This window comes from Malus domestica, chromosome 08, assembly GCF_042453785.1.
Source record: "Malus domestica chromosome 08, GDT2T_hap1".
Taxonomy (NCBI): Eukaryota; Viridiplantae; Streptophyta; class Magnoliopsida; order Rosales; family Rosaceae; genus Malus; species Malus domestica.
The window spans coordinates 28876955-28890435 of record NC_091668.1 but is presented as its reverse complement, the minus strand read 5'-3'; the positions used below and the strand labels follow the sequence as shown (position 1 = coordinate 28890435).

General features: G+C 38.2%; 1 long non-coding RNA gene across 2 annotated transcripts; it reads right to left on the bottom strand.

Moving 5' to 3' along the window:
• Positions 1-3592: 3592 nt before the first annotated feature.
• On the bottom strand, positions 3593-11739 carry LOC139197951 (uncharacterized). 2 transcript variants are annotated; one of them, XR_011583368.1, is made up of 3 exons: positions 11510-11737; positions 4223-4506; positions 3593-3994 (listed from the first exon to the last, which is right to left on the bottom strand). It is a non-coding gene; the product is annotated as an uncharacterized lncRNA (long non-coding RNA). The 2 variants fall into 2 exon arrangements; XR_011583367.1 differs by lacking the exon at positions 3593-3994 and having other exon boundaries at positions 4051-4506; positions 11510-11739.
• Positions 11740-13481: the final 1742 nt, after the last annotated feature.

Genomic DNA, 13481 nt, shown 5'->3' with positions numbered 1-13481 from the left:
ATATATATATATATATATTTTTTTTTAAATCTTGAAACTTGGGCCCTTTCTTTTATTGCCAAATTTGGGCCTCTTGCCCTCCATTCCTTATTTTGGGCTCTAGACAAATTTTTTTTTTTTATACCTAATTATTTGGACTTTTTTTTTGGTGCCCCTTTAAATTTTGGGCCCTGGACAATGGCCCTGGTTGCACTGGGCCTGGGCCGGCCCTGCGTAGACCACATACAACCACCCCCTCATCCACTCTATCCATCCCCATCCTTCCTTCTTATTCTTCCTCTTTCGGATTTGACGACGCCGCCGTAGCCGCCGTCTCAGCCTTCTCTCTCTCTTTCTCTCCTGTGACGCGAGACAAAACAGTAGCTGGAGCCTCTGGGGCTATACATGGGTAAAATCTGTTAATACATAGATAAAATTGTTCTTGTACATTGGACAGTGTAAAACGAGGAAGTAGAAGGTGCACATGTCAAAATATAATTTTATCCATGTATTAACAGATAGTTAAGGGTTTAGGGTTTAGGACTAAATTTGCTAATGAAGTATACCACAGGGGTTTAAATCCAAGTTTTTTTAGCACCGGGGCTATCTTCTGAATACCTTATAACCACAAGAATAATTTATCCGATTTGACCTAATTTTTTTTTAAAGAAAATTACTTTAAAAGAAAAAATTAGCCAAACTTTATTCTTTAATAATCTTAGGCTAAAAAATTTAGACTAGAAGGGTTGGAGCAGAAAAACTGTTTCTGAACTAAAACCTAAATTTTATGGGCTAAAAATTTGATGTTTTAGCCCAATGGTTGGAGATTGTGTTAGAGAGACAAAAACATATATAATATTTCAAGAAACTCAACTAATTTTTAAATATTTTAAGAAATAAAAAATACAAAAATACCTAAAGTCCGGCCCAAAAAACAATTTTTTAAAATACTAGCCATACTCGTAACAATTATATTTATGGATTAATCGATCAAGTTACTACTTGAAATTTCTTGGTTTTCAAGATTTGAAATATGAATTTTTTTTCGTCCCAGTGTGGTACCTAAAGTCATAATTTTGGGACACTTTCAACATTTGTTATGTTTTTTGTCAGAACCTCAGTTAATTGATGAAGTGGTGCCCACGTGAACAATAACTGGACGCCACGTGTATTAAAAAAAAATTGTTCTCTTCTCCTCCCTCTTCTCTTCCCTAATCCCCACACTCATCCCTTTTCACTAGACCTGGCATTCATGTCGTGTTTCCCGTGTTCGTGTCGTTTTCGTATCATACTAGATATCTTAACGGGTCGTGTCGTGTAACACCCGTTAAAATAAACGGGTAAAATGATCCCACCCGATAATATTAACAGGTAATATGACCCAACCCGTTACCCGTTAAGAAAAATATATTTTAAATTAATAAATAATCATATAAAAAACATAATACTTTTTTGGAGTGAAAAAAAGTTGCACGCCCAGTGGGACACGAACCCACAATTGCTTGATTATAACCAAAACACAAATCAATCATCTAGCCATGCAATAATGGTACTGCGGGCCACCGACGAAGACTACTCTTGCTATGTGCCATGCCTATAGGCACTAAGAAAAAAGGAGATCAAATGAGACTGTATGCAAGGGATCCCACCTTATTGCGAGTGTGATGCCATACACAATGGACATAACCTAGACTTTCTAGAGTCAACTAGAGCCAATCTGTGTACACCAATTAAATTCACACCCATACCCCTGCTTCCAAATAGTCATATTATTTGTTGGTATGGTTTCTCATAAAATAATTGGCAACTTTATTCTATCTATTTAATTTTTGCGTTTAGTAAGGTACAATACGTGACGAGGCTATACTTCATATGCAGCATAGCAAAAGCCATCTTGAAATCATGGTGGCTTGCCTGGAAGTGGACGGAGAAATTCATCCGACTTATAACTAATAACCCTAAACGATTCCTCAAATTTGATCTTCTGCCAACATGTCAAATTATGATATACTGATAGTCTATAATGATAGATAATACATACCATATTGTCACATCCAAAACATAAAAACGCATTTTTCTTTTAAGTATATATTTACATACCCAAAATAAAAGCATGATAAAAATAAACATTAGAACATTACAAAATATCAAATGTTCAAAAGATTTGCAAAATTAAGGACATTGGAACCTTGCACATTTTCTTCCAATCAAACCCTTCAATTTTCCTCAATCACCATGGGAAAAAGTATTGGAACTTTGGCTTGATATATTGTCTTCAAGAGTTATATTGATGATGTTTTCATTGAGGCTTTCCACATTAGCACTCTCTTTAGCATAAACTAAACATAGAAAATCAAACATTGTAAACCATTCAAATTATGGGTACTAAAAATAATTATGAAAAGAACTAAAAAATAGTTCTATATTATATAAACGATATACTACCTCATTTTCCAAAAAGCCAATCTCGTGTACATAGCAAAGCTTGAACCGTGTTTGGCAACAATGAAGTACGATATTGATCTAGCACTTTACCCCCAATACTAAAAGCAGATTCTGACGCAACAGTTGAAATAGGAATTGTTAGCACATCTCGTGCTAACTGAGAAAGTATTGGATAATGAAACGCTCCATTTGCCACCAAGAAAGAATATCTATATCTTGTCTTCTATCTAGTCTTTTATCATCCAAATACTTCTGTAATTCACCTTTTTTTCAACTGAATTTGGACCATTGTAATTATTATCAAAATCCTACATCATAAAAAAAAAAAAAAACAGAAACATCATAAAAATTATGCATAACCCAATTTCAAATATAATATTAATAGTTTTAAAGAACTATGTATAAAAAGGAAAAAACAAACTTTATGTTACCTCAAAGAAAGCATCTCCACCTTCTGTTTGATGATTAGGCGTCAAGTTCATTGGAATATTTGAATAATTAAGATGAGCAGATATTTTCGAGTACACATTAAAAAGAGCAGTCAATGTGCCATAAACATTTTTATATTCCATAGAATTCACGCCATGAAGCTTTGTGTAAGCCCAATCCACAAAATGTAGCTTATAACGAGGATCCAAGATGATTACAATTGACATAATCAAACTGTAATCTGACCAATACTTCTGAAACTTCATGTGCATATAATCCCCCATCTTATTCATGAAACTATCACAGTCATCAATGGCTGCCTTAATTTGAAGCTGAATTACGAACACTTTAGGGAAGAATAAATTTAATGTGGGGTACTTTGTCCCAGAGAATAAGCATGTAACATCCACTAGTAAAAAAAACACTTTGCGCGACGTACGTATATTCGTCGTGCAAAGTCAAAAATCGTTGCGCTAGGGTTTGTGCGACGAAGAAATAACATGCGTCGTGCAAAGTGACTTTGCGCGACGCACATCTATGTCGTGCAAAGCTTCTTTGCGCGACGCTCGTCCTATGTCGTGCAAAGATAATTTGCGCAACGCACATCCTAGGGCGTGCGTCGCACAAACCTCTTTTTTTTTTTATTTACTGAAAAATATTCTTTTTTTTTTATTTTTCTGAAAAATACTTTTTTTTTAATTTTAATAAATATTGTAATTAAATTCTAAAGAATAATTAATTAACCAAGCAAAAGTATTTAATTATAAAATATATGAAAATGTACATACATGATGTCCGAACAAAAAAAAAAACTACAAGTGAACTAGGTTTAATACATCAAGCTATTGGGTATCGGCAGGGCGAGGTGGCTCTGAGGTCGAAGGTGGAGCAAGATAAGGTGCTGGTAGCGAGATTTGGAGGCCGGACATCTGTATGGCTTGTACAAGTTCTTGCACCCTCCCGCTGAAAAGGACAATTATCTCGAATAACAGCACCACAACTACTAGCAACGCCGCTATGCTGCTGTGAGGTAGCCGCTCCACAATGTCGCGGTCATACGCAATCTTGATCTTGGAGTTGGTCTAACGTACGCCCTATAACTCCTTCAGCATTCGACTAGGCCCTCTGGTGTTTTTTTTAGCTGGCCAAAAATACTTAAATTGTGAAAACCCTAAGCTTAAATTTGTACAAAAAAATCGACACAACCTCCCCTAAAAGTATAACATTTCCCAAAACCTTAAAACAGTAAAATAATAGTAATTCACAACCCGCAACACATTTTCACAATCCAGCAAATTTTCACCATCATAAAAGTAATAGTTTTAAATGAAAAAAAAAATACAAAGTAGTGAGAATTAGAAAAAACTACTTGGTGGCTGGGAGGCCTCGCCCTCGACTCTGGATGTCGAGAAAGTCTGATCATAAGGCTCCGGGTCGCGGCGACGTCGGTGAGGCCACCGTGGACTGAGCGACTCAAAAGACACTGATGACGTCAATGAGACGGGCACCTGAGACGCCATAGAAGTAGCCTCAGCAAGGGGTGTAGGCTCCCCAATCAATGGAGCGCTCACAGGTGGAGCAGTAGATGTTGATAATGCGAGAGTCACATTGGTCACACTCTAACGACGAGTGATCAACTGCGACATCTATACACTTTTTGAACCATAAAAATATAACATTAGAAACTATTCATTTCTTGAAAAAGAAATAACATGAGGAAATTAAAGTTACTTTTGCATATCCATGAGCCATTACAAAGAAATAATTGCAGCATTATGAAGTAATAGCTTTTGCTAAATTTGATCATTTACCCTTTAAGGAAAAACAAGTTAAATTTGCTATTTGCAAGCTAAATCCTTCATCTCACGCTCACGGAATTAATGATAGAATAAGCTTATGTACTCTTGGAAGAGAAAGTGAAATGACAGACCTCTGTGTTTTTCTTTTTCCTAACATGAATTGCCAATAGACAATGACATAAACCATGAACAAATTATTCAACATACAACCTAATATTCTACAGTCGGCCAATCACTCTTACCATACTATCCTTCCATCTGCAAGCATTTACATCTCCAATCACTCTTACCATACTTGAAAAAAATGCCAAGAGGGCAAATGGGTCCGGAATTATAATCACATCAGCTAGGGTTTTGAAACGATAAAAGTGAATATATTATTGCGCCATGAATTAAAGACACAGGAAAACCAAATGTATAGAAACACATGTTGGACTTCATTACTCTTATCGTCCCTACCAATATCAGATCACTATCCAATGCTCAATTCACATCCAAATGTCCAATTTCCTCAAACAAAAAAGTATACGATTTAAGCAAATAACCTGCAAACAAGATTCACTTTAATCAATATCGAATTTCCTCAATCACCTAAACCTTCCTTCCTCCCTAGTCCATCAAATATTTGTTAATTAAATATCTTTTGCAGTTTTCGGTAGAAGGGTTTTTGTTTTTTAGCCAGTAAAAGATTAAGATTTACTGTCGCTGATTTACCTTTTATCACTTTGGAGTTAAAGTATGAGAGCTACATCAAGTCATCTAAAAATCTTTACAAAAACTGCAAGACAATAAGAATTGTACACCGTTGGGTCTAATGAACTTCAAAATGTGCATGAACAGACGTATAACTGAATCCAGCATTTACATTGTTTTAGTTTGAGCCTCTCATCCCGGCGGTCAATGTAATATATTTGTCAATGTTAATCCATTCCAATGTTTACCAATAACTTATTGATGAATCGTGGTATGCTACAGAAGACGTTATAGTTATCTTTTTCCATAAAAGAGAGGAAAAATGTCCAGTAGTAGTACCTTTCGAACACAACTATATTACGGCAGTACTGAATGTTTTATGGCCGTCTTATCTGCACATTACAACAACAACAACAACAACAACAAAGCTTTTTCCCACTAAGTGGGGTCGGCTATATGAATCCTAGAACGTCATTGCGCTCAGTTTTGTGTCATGTCCTCCGTTAGATCCAAGTACTCTAAGTCTTTTCTTAGGGTCTCTTCCAAAGTTTTCCTAGGTCTTCCTCTACCCCTTCGGCCCTGAACCTCTGTCCCGTAGTCACATCTTCAAACCGGAGCGTCAGTAGGCCTTCTTTCCACATGTCCAAACCACCGTAACCGATTTTCTCTCATCTTTCCTTCAATTTCGGCTACTCTTACTTTACCTCGGATATCCTCATTCCTAATCTTCTCCTTTCTCGTGTGCCCACACATCCAACGAAGCATCCTTATCTCCACTACACCTACGTGTTGATGCTTCACCGCCCAACATTATGTGCCATACAGCATCGCCGGCCTTATTGTCGTCCTATAAAATTTTCCATTGAGCTTCAGTGGCCTACGACGGTCACACAACACGCCGGATGCACTCTTCCACTTCATCCATCCAGTTTGTATTCTATGGGTGAGATCTCCATCAAATTCTCCGTTATTTTGCAAGATAGATCCTAGGTAACGAAAACGGTCGCTCTTTGGTATTTCCTAATCTCCGATCCTCACCCCTAACTCATTTTGGCCTCCGTTTGCACTGAACTTGCACTCCATATATTCTGTCTTTGATCGGCTTAGGCGAAGACCTTTAGATTCCAACACTTCTCTCCAAAGGTTAAACTTCACGTTTACCCCTTCCTGCGTTTCATCTATCAACATTATATCGTTTGCGAAAAACATACACCAAAGAATATCATCTTAAATATTAAGTTTGTGATCTTCGCTAGATTGCTCCGGTCATTAGTGTGGATAAGTATGTAAATGGATAGAGACAGGAAGCAAACATAAGATGTACGTGGTTCATCCAGATTGGCTACGTCCACGGAGTAAAGGAGTTCTCATTAATTGTGAAGGGTTTACACAGTACATAGGTTCAAGCTCTCCTTTAGTGAGTACAAGTGAATGATTTAGTACAAATGACATTAGGAAATATTATGGGAGAATGATCTCGTAATCACGAAACTTTTAAGTACCGAAGTGTGGTATCGTCTTCACTTGCCTTATCTGTCTCATAGGTAGGTGTGGCATCTTCTTTGGAAGTACTCTTTCTCCCTCTAGGGGTGGTATCTTTAACTGGTGGCGATACACAAGGTAATGTATCAATTTCACTTGACGCTTACTTGTAGTTTCAGGCTTGGTCAAGCGCGATACAAACCATGCAGTAGGAGTCTCCCAAGTCGCCGAGCTAGAGGATCTGCTGAAAGAGGTGATAGACAAGGTAAGCAATCAGAGCTCCAAGCAATCAGTCCCAGATCAGAAGTTTGATTTCGATTTCTGGCTGATTGTTATCCTTCTCCTTATCTTGCAGGCAGCATGAAGGATAAAGAGAAGAAAAGGAGAAAAGGTGATATGAGATACTTTTGCTTTTGAAGAAGTAACTTTCCACAGGCTTATTCTTGAACTGGGCTGGAGGGTTTTCTGGTTTCCGCCAGAGTATAAGGCCGACTGAAGAATTTGAGGGTCAAAACAAGTCCATCAAATCTAGAGTACGTTCGACCCTGCTGATATGGGATACTTTTGCTGTTGACAAAGTAGTGGATGTATCGGCACGTGTTCTGTTGCGCTTGTCTCCACATGCTTCCTTGCATCCTTTTCACTTGCCTTATTTGTTCCTCAGACAGATGTGGTATCTTCTCGGGAAGCATAAGATGTTGAAGATGAGTACTCGAGAGCAATGCCAGGTAAGTAATCAGGTAAGGGGTTCCAGGCAATCAGTTTCGGACTGGAAGCTTGATTCCAAGTGCTGACTGATTGCTCTCTTTCTCCTTGTCTTGCAGGTAAGAACAAGGCCAAATGAAAAGACAGGGAAAAAGCATGATATGGGATACTCTTGCTTTTAACCTTGATGATATGAGATATTCTTGCTCTGGTGTAGCTTGTTTGCAGAGGTATTCTTAGGGGGAAAGAAAACTGAGTATTTCGAGAGGCTTCGTTAGGAGTGCCCTGTCAGATATGAGGAAGGGTTGAGCATTTTTGCAGGTCTGCCTGTCCGTTGAGGATGGATGTCGACATATATAGGAGTCTCCCTAACAACAAGGAGTAATGCTATTCCTTTACCCTGCTTGGTCATAGCACGGTAGTGGGAGCTGCCAGTTTCACGTGTTTTAATTCTATCAGAGCACTTTGAAAAAGTGGTCTGTGGTATCTGGAAAGCTGATGTTACGTGTGAAGATTACAGACAAGCTTTATCCAAGAAGATCTGGCTCTCGAAGTTGAGAAAGCGGTGTGAAGATTACAGACAAGCTTTATCTAAGGGGCTCTCGAAGTTGAGAAAACGGTGCCTCTTCGGTTTTCGAACAAGCAATCCTGTCGGGGATCTGTCTCTCGAGATTCGAAGAACGGTGCCTCTTCGATGTTTGAGAAAGCAATCCTGCTAGGAGTCTGGCTCTCGAGATTAGGAAAGCGGTGTCTCGTCGCTTTTTGAGAAAATAATCATGTTGGGAGTCTGGCTCTCGAGATTCGAAGGGCGGTGCCTCTTCGATCTTGAAGCAAGCAATCTTGTTGGGAGTGTTTTCTCGAATGTGAGTAAAGGTTAGGCCTGTTTGCTAGTCTACCTTGCCACGAAGCACAGAGGTTGACACACAGGGAGTTTCCAATTATCCAGCAGGGGTCCTGTTCCTTTACCCTTGTGGGTAATAATATGGTAGCTAGACCTTCAAAATTTATGTGTCTAAACTTTGTTAGTGCTGTTTCTTTGCTATTCTTTTACCCTTCTTGGTCATAACGATGTAATGGGAGCTGCAAGCTTCACGTGTCTAAACTTTGTCAGAGATTTTTGGAAAAGTTATCTGTGGTACCCGTGAGTTGATGTTGCGTGTGGAAAGTGGATGATTGAACAGTAACATTCACGTGCTTTCTACTTCACCAGAAATCTTCGACAGAATGCCCGTAATTTCTACAAAGTTGAGTGTGCATGTGACAGGTGCTGACAAGGCTGAAAAAGCAGGTGCCTCTTCGATTTCTGAGATTGGCCCTCGTGGTCTCTGAGCAGCCCAATTTTTTAGAAAGCAAGCGCCTCTTCGATTTCTGCGATCGACTTTCGTGGTCTTTGAGCAGCCCAGCTTTTGAGAAAGCAAACATCTCTTCGTTTCCTGAGATCGGCCCTCGTGGTCTCTGAGCAGCCCAGCTTTTGAGAAAGCAAACGCCTTTTCGATTTTTGAGCAGGCGCCTTTTCGATTTCTGAAGCTCTATCGAGTGCAGATTTTTATAGAGGCTGGTATTAAGTTCCAAAGCACACTTGAATCTCCACCAGTGGGAGCTTGCATTTCTAAGATCTTGATTTATCCGACCTCTTCTCTCTTCAACACCTTTGAAAATGTCTGGCCCCTCTGACCGTCGTTTTGACTTGAACCTTGTTGAAGAGGCAGCCACGCCTTCTCCAAACAACATATGGCGCCCATCCTTCTTATCCCCTACTGGTCCTCTTACCGTTGGGGATTCCGTGATGAAGAATGATATGACCTCTGCGGTGGTGGCCAGGAACCTTCTCACTCCCAAAGATAACAGACTACTTTCCAAACGGTCTGATGAGTTGGCTGTTAAGGATTATCTGGCTCTCAGTGTTCAGTGTGTAGGTTCTGTGTCTAATATGGCCCAACGCCTATTTGCTCGAACCCGCCAAGTTGAATCATTGGCGACTGAAGTGATGAGTCTCAAACAGGAGATTAGAGGGCTGAAGCATGAGAATAAACAGTTGCACCGGCTCGCACATGACTATGCTACAAACATGAAGAGGAAGCTTGACCAGATGAAAGAATTTGATTGTCAGATTTTACATGATCATCAGACGTTTGTGGGTTTGTTCCAAAGGCATTTATTGCCTTCGTCTTCTGGGGTTGTACCACGTAATGAAACTCCAAATGATCAACCTCCGATGCCTCATCCTTCTAGGGTGCTGTCTAGTACTGAGGCTCCAAATGATCCCCCTCCGGTGCCTTCTTTTTCTGGGGCTCTGCCGACTGCTGAGGCTTCTCCTAAGTAACCTTTGTGAAGGCTCCCTCTTGTTTGTTTATTTTGACTCATGTATATGTACATATTTGTAACTTATTGGAGATATCAATAAATAAGCTTTGTTTCATTTTAACGTATTGTGTTAAATAAACCAAAGCCTTCTTCGCTAAGTTCTTTGAATTTATCTTTTGTTGAAGCTTGTATATTGAAGCTTTGTGAGTGGAGCATGTAGGTTGAGGTAGTGTTCCCTTAATTTCCCGAGTGGGGAAAACTTCTCGATTGGAGACTTGAAAAAATCCAAGTCACTGAGTGGGGTCAGCTATATAAATCTTAGAACACCATTGTGCTCGATCCTGTGTCATGTCCTCCGTTAGATCCAAGTACTCTAAGTCTTTTCTTAGAGTCTCTTCCAAAGTTTTCCTAGGTCTTCCTCTACTCCTTCGGCCCTGAACCTCTGTCTCGTAGTCGCATCTTCTAATCGGAGCATCAGTAAGCATTCTTTGCACATGTCCAAACCACCGTAACCGATTTTCTCTCAGCTTTCCTTCAATTTCGGCTACTCCTACTTTACCTCGGATATCCTCATTCCTAATCTTATCCTTTCTCGTGTGCCCACACATCCAACGAAGCATCCTCATCTCCGCTACACCCATTTTATGTACGTGTTGATGTTTCACCGCCCAACATTATGTGCCATACAGCATCGCCAGCCTTATTGCCGTCCTATAGAATTTTCCCTTAAGCTTCAGTGGCATACGACGATCACACAACACGCCGGATGCACTCTTCCACTTCATCCATCCAGCTTGTATTCTATGGTTGAGATCTCCATCTAATTCTCTGTTCTTTTGCAAGATAGATCCTAGGTAGCGAAAACGGTTGCTCTTTGGTATTTCCTGATCTCCGATCCTCACCCCTAACTCATTTTGGCCTCCATTTACACTGAACTTGCACTCCATATATTCTGTCTTTGATCGTCACATTAAATTAAAAAATTTAAGACACAACCATACGTAGAGCAAGGATACACATATTAAAGGAACAAATATTTACTAGTTTGAAGGTATTTCTCCACCCGTGGTTCAAAAGTTTATATCCCATTAGGCATTCAAACTGATAGTTTCATACAAACTTCTCCGTTCAAAACCAAATATCCATAAAGGCAAATAGAAGAGTTCTGCAAACACTCATCCAAACACATAACTACTTAAAACCCCAAGTGCGGTAATGTAAAGGTGAGAACTTTGTTAGGCGCTTGGCCTTTACGAAAACTAGGTAGACAAATTAAGACTTGAAAGTAAGAAAACAAGAAATTAACTTCTTTTTTTCTTCGAACAAGATATGCCCCCATGTATTACAAACAGCTAACAGAAAATACAGCGCACTAATCTCAATCACCATTAGTTGATGAACAATAAATTGAGAGAAGCATAGATTCGTACGACCTATGTCTCTTTCGTTCTTCTTGACAAGTAACTTCCATGACCTATGTCAAAATCAATTAGCATCGATATGTTTGGAAGTTGGGGTTCCACATAAATCTTCGTATTTTCGAAGGTGTACTAATCGTAATGTGAACCTCAATTAAAATCAAATTAATAAAAACCAAACTAAACCAAATTCATAGCTTCGTTTTCGAAGGTCTACTAAATAACAAAAACCCATCTAAAATCAGAAACCCTTACCTTGATTTTGGGACTTGATTCGCGTCGGCTTCGACATTCGCGTGAAGAGGAAAGACAGGTCTGGATTCGAGATTGTGAAGAGGAAAGATTTGGGGTTCAAGATTTGTGAACAGGAGAGAGGGAGATTTGGGGTCTACGGGGAAAGAAAGAGGGAGGGTTCAAGATTCTGGGTTCTGAGTTCACGGGAAATCAAGAGGGAGGGTTCGAATAGAAGGTATAAGCATTTATTTGAAAAAATTCTGGGTTCTGCCTCATAACTTTGTCTAGATTCTAGGTTCAAGATTTTGTCCAAATTTGGAAAAATTGAAAAAAAAAAAACCCGCCTATTTTTCACTATTGCAGCGCCAAAATTATCACAACTTGCGCGACGTAGGTGTACAATTTGACGTCGCGCAATGTGGTTTTGCGCAACGATCATATTAAGGCGTTGCGCAAAGTATTTATTTGAAAAAAAAAATTATTATAAAAATATACTGAAAATGTGATTTTTTTTCCTTTCAAATTCAATTTTTTTTTTTACATACAAGTGGAAATCACAAAATCTTATGTTATACTTAATGAAAGTATAAATAAACTCCAAGTGTTAGTCAATCTAATGTTTTGATGGGATACACATTGTACGAAACTAGTTTCAACGATCCAATCGTCAAACTTGTTTGTATATGCTTCGAGATCGCATACGCCAAAATTCTCAAAAAACAAACATTCAGTGATCAAGTAAAAGGACAAACCTTTTCAACGGCTATAAACGAAAAATTACGATTTAACGGTTATTTTAACTCCGATTTTAATGATTTTTTACAGTTACGCTCTTTAACCTTATATGAATACAATGAATCAATTCGATCGTCAATTTAAAACATTTACACAAGTGGATACCACAAAATCTTACGTTATACTTAATGAAAGTATAAATAAACTCCAAGTGTTAATCAATCTAATGTTTTGATGGCATACACATTGTACGAAATTAGTTTCAACGATCAAACCATCAAACTTGTTCGTAAATGCTTCGAGATAGCATACGCCAAAAATCGCAAAAAACAAACATTCAGAGATCAAGTAACGGGACAAAACTTTTCGACGGTTATAAACAAAAAATAACGATTTAACAGTTATATTAACTTTGATTTTGATGATTTTTTATAGCTACCCTCCTTGACCCTATATGAATACAACGAACTGATTCAATCCTCAATTTAAAATATTTACACAAGTGGATACCACAAAATCTTATGTTATAGTTGATGAAAGTATTAATAAATTCCAAGTGTTAGTGAATCTATCGTTTTGATGGGAAACACATTGTACTAAATTAGTTTCAACGATCTAACCGTCAAACTTGTTTGTAAATGCTTCGAGATCGTATACGCCAAAAATCGAAAAAAACAAACATTCAGAGATCAAGTACCGGGACAAAACTTTTCGACGGTTATAAACAAAAAATCACGATTTAACGGTTATTTTAACTTCGATTTTGATGATTTTCTACAGTTACACTCTTTAACCCTATATGAATACAATGAATCAATTCGATCGTCAATTTAAAATATTTACACAAGTGGATACCACAAAATCCTATGTTATACTTAATGAAAGTATAAATAAACTCCAAGTGTTAGTCAATCTAATGTTTTGATGGGATACACATTGTACGAAACTAGTTTCAACGATCCAACCGTCAAACTTGTTTGTATATGCTTCGAGATCGCAAACGCCAAAATTCTCAAAAAACAAACATTCAGTGATCAAGTAAAATGACAAACCTTTTCAACGGCTATAAACGAAAAATTACGATTTAACGGTTATTTTAACTCCGATTTTAATGATTTTTTACAGTTACGCTCTTTAACCTTATATGAATACAATAAATCAATTCGATCGTCAATTTAAAACATTTACACAAGTGGATACCACAAAATCCTACATTATACTTAATGAAAGTATAAATAAACTCCAAGTGTTAATCAAT